Here is a 4,240-nt window from a genome sequence, read left to right on the forward strand (position 1 = left end):
CGGCCACTGCACTCCAGTTTGGGCGACAGAGTGAGACTCCAACTCAAAAAAAAAAATTTTTTTTTGATTTATTGTAGATATGAGGTCTCACCAAGTTGCCCAGGCTCATCTCAAATCCGTGGGCGAGAGCAATCCTCTCACCTCACCCTTCAAAGTGCTGGGATTATACACATGAACCACCACGCCCAGTCAGAAATTTCAAAGATTATGTACTCCAAGATCAGTATTTTACCCACAAATAGGGAAACTGAGAAGTAGTCATACACATTTATGACCATTAAGTGGAAGAGTTAGAACTGGACACACCATAACTCCTTATTCTTGAACACTTTTGTGAAATAATGATTCCCTTCCAGGGCTGACTTAGTCAAAGTTTTACTCATAAGAGAGAGAAACAGAGAAAGAGAGACCAGAAGAAAACACTTTGCCTCTGAAATCCCAGTCACATCACCAAAGCCAGTATTGGGGTATCCCCAGCACTGCAAGGATTTTATCTACATGGGGAGGGGCCCTGTTTATGTCAGTAGAGAACTGCTATTTTGGAGGAAAAACTATGTCACTATATTTACACAGTGTGTTAGACATCTTTGAAGGGGGTGCCCAAAAATTGGAATAAATACATAAGAAGTGTGTGTCTATTGTTACGAGTTTAAACTTAAGTCACTTTCAAAGCATTCTTCATCTGCAACAATAAACTTATCAAGACACTTTTTTTACTGCTCAAAACAGCTTTTAAGTCGGGCTCCGTGGCTCTGCCTGTAATCCCGCACCTTTGGGAGGCTGAGGTGAGTGAATTGCCTGAGCCCGCGGGTTCGAGACCCGCCTGGGTAACTTGGCGAGACCTCATCTCTACAATAAATCAAAAATTAGCCGGGTGTGGTAGTGCACGCTTGTAGTTCCAGCTACTTGGAAGGCTGAGGCGGAAGGATCGCCGGAGCCCATCAGGTTGAGGCTGCGGTGGACGGGAGCGGCCACTGCACTCCATTCTGGACGACAGAGTGAGACTCCAACTCAAAAAAACAAAAACAAAAACAAAAAACAGCTTTTGAACTTATCCATTTGGAAGTTAGTGCTTCTGCTATTTTTTTGTTTCACCTCTTCCACATAGCCAAAATGCTTCCCTTTGAGGACTTTTTTCATTCAGGAAAACAAACAAACAAACAAAAAAGTCACTTGGGGCAAGATTGGGTGAATAAGGAGGATAGGGCATGAGGGTCATGACATTCTGGATCAAAAACTGCTGAACACTCAGCATGGTGTGGCCAAGTGTGCTTATAAATCACCCAACATGAAATGGGTAAATGCATTTAAAAAATTCACTGAAGCTGAACACAGTCTCTCACAGCAATGCTAACTGGTTCACAGATGCTAATAGGTTCCTAGAACACTCACCTAGTAGGGGAAGCCTGGACTATAAGGGGCCCACCCTCCAAAAGATAATTCGATTTTGGGTGGTCCCCCTTTGTATGTTGATTTTTCTGGCTCCTCTCAATTTTATTGATATTGAAAAAATTCTTGACTAGGAAACTTTTCTAAAACTAAGCCTTTAATGTTACTCTTGTTATAGTTGTGAGATGTATTTGAGACTGTTGTGTCTACATACTGTCTCTAGTCCTGTTTTCACGGTTTCATGGCTCTGAGCTACCCAAATTGTACTGCTTAAGCTATAACTTGAGTATTGGCAATTGAGGTGCATTTAACAGGATAGACTCTCAAGAGCTCAGCACCAAGGCCCATTATGCTAGAGAGAAAAATCAATCCACGGGGAATCCGCCCTCTCATCTGGTTAGCAAAGTAGAGATGAGAGCTCTTAAATCTTAAAGGACTCAAAAGTCATTGTCATCTTTGCCAAAAAGTTCTGAAGATTTTTGTTTTATTCCTGACCCCTACAGTGCATTCCACAAATGTAGAGATTCGATATGCTTCCCTTGGAAAGAGAATTGTTCCCCAATTAGGAGAATCAGCCAGTCATATCTTAGAGTATCTCCCCTCAAGAAACAAGCAGATGATATCAAGAGTCCTCAGGAAATGAGAATTTCAAGAGAATCCTTGAAAGAGCATAAAACTGAAGATGGAAGAGTCTGGACCACTAGAGAGTGGGTTTCTTTAATATTTTGAATTGAGTCCCTAAGAGTTGGAAAATAGAATCAGGAAGGAGACGGGCGCCCTCTGGGGCGCATCACAAGGGAACTGCCATGAAGCAAGAAGCATGGCCTTGCAAAGGGGATCTTGGGAAACATGTGAGGTCAACATAGATGGGAGAGATGGGTCATCCACGCAGGACAGGTACAGGCAAGGGAGTGGAACAGGAGGCCACAACACTGCACTCAGTATAGTAGGAGATGGTGGGTCTGTGTCCCCAGAAGTCCCACGCACTCTCAGAGAGAGCAGAAAGGAGCTGCCCCAACCCAAGGGACACACTCAGGAGCAGTGGATGGGGTTCCTTCTCCACAGACCACGCATGAGCGTCCCTGGGGCCTCACACAGTGGTGTGTCAGCATCCCATGGCCACATGGCAGGTGTTCAGTAAACTCCTGCCGTCTCATCAGTGGGTAGAAGATGGTCCCCGAGGATTGGACCCCCTGTGGCTTACTTCTCACAGCAGGCTGAAGCCTTTGCTCAAAGCCCACCAGCACCACACGCAAATTCCTACCTTTCCCATTGCCTAGGGAAGACCCCAGGGAATGTGTGTGTGGCCTAGGAGAGACTGCCTGCTGTGCCTGCCCTGCAGCGCTGTGCCAGCACCCACCGGCCAAGGAAGAGCCCAGCCCTGGGGCTGCAAGAGAGCCGGGCACTGCTGCTGCCCTCAGGAATGCCCCCTCCCAGAGACCTCCACCTTGCAGCTGATGCAGAGGCTCCTTCTTCCATCTGCCTCCCTCCCCAGAGTCCCTCGTCCTCTTCCCCTTTGGGGAGGCTCACGCTGTGTCTCTGGGAATCTGCCCTAAGGGACCTCCTTTCATGCAATCCTATCCAAGCACCACCCAGTAACACTGTGTACAATGCCACCATTTTGTGGCCCTGCCGGTCCCTGATCCTCAAAACTCCGCCCCACAGCTGACCTTCAGCAGTCCTCCTGACCTCCCCCCATCCCTCCCAGCCTCACTCTCCTGCTCATGTCCATTCACACTGCTCAGCCCCAGCCTCCATCACTGCCCATCAGCAAGGGCCGCACTCTCCTGTCTGCCTCTGCCCTGCCAATATCGTTCCCTGGTAGTACACCCCCTAAGCAGCATCATGGCCATCTTTCTGCCACCCCTTCTGATAGGTGCACACTCTGCTTAAAACACTGTCACAAAATGTGTCCCAACCCCTATCCAGGCACACAAGATGCTCTTCCCCCACCTCTCCGTCCATACATCCCCCTGCTCTCTTGTTCACATTTGACTGTCACATGCCAAGCTGTTTCCTGCCTTGGTGCCTTTGCAACATCCCCCTGCTCTCCTGTTCACATTTGACTGTCACGTGCCAAGCTGTTTCCTGCCTTGGTGCCTTTGCAAACCCTTTCTTGCCATTTGTTACCTGGTGTCTCCTACTCATCCCTCCCTTTCAGCTCTGTCGCATCCCTTGCAGAAGGCCTTCCCAGGGCATCAAGCGCAGGGGAGGACAAACATCTTTTCCCCATCTTAGGTTCACTGTCTGAGGCCCCAATAACAAGAGAAAATCATGCATGTTTGTTTACTACATATTTCACATGGCCTGGGAGCCCTCGTGAGGAGGTGAAGACCTAAAGAAACAGTCAAGCTCGAGTGTTTTCAGAGCAGGCTTGATGAAGAACCAAGAGTCATGGGGAAAATGACTGGGCGAAAAGAGTCTGATCTAAGGGTAATAAATAGGGAAGCTCAGTCAGGCCCATTCACATTTCTCCCTGTGTTCCTGTGTTTTCAGAGGTTAGGACATTCCTTTCTTCTAGTGACAGTGAGGACACCTCCTACACATGGGTCTACAACCTGCTTCAGGGGAGAAGAGCAAGGGAGGGTCAGAGATGCCTTCTTCCAAGGCTGCTTCTCAAGTTCCTTTGACCTAAAATAGGCCATATGCCAAGGGTCATATTCCAGAGTAGCACATCTTAAACCCCAGCACAGGCCTGAACCAGACAGACGCCCCTCCACTGGCCCCTCGAGGGCCCTCTGTCTAGTTCTGCAGGGACACATATCACAATGCATGGCTGTGCTCTGTGAGTGTGATTTTCTCCTGTTAGACTTAAAGTTCATAAGGCAAAGCCCATGTCTAGCTGATCTCG

The sequence above is a fragment of the Carlito syrichta genome, unplaced genomic scaffold (genome assembly GCF_000164805.1).
Source record: "Carlito syrichta isolate Samal-C Ts95f unplaced genomic scaffold, Tarsius_syrichta-2.0.1 Scaffold316198, whole genome shotgun sequence".
NCBI classification, from domain to species: domain Eukaryota; kingdom Metazoa; phylum Chordata; class Mammalia; order Primates; family Tarsiidae; genus Carlito; species Carlito syrichta.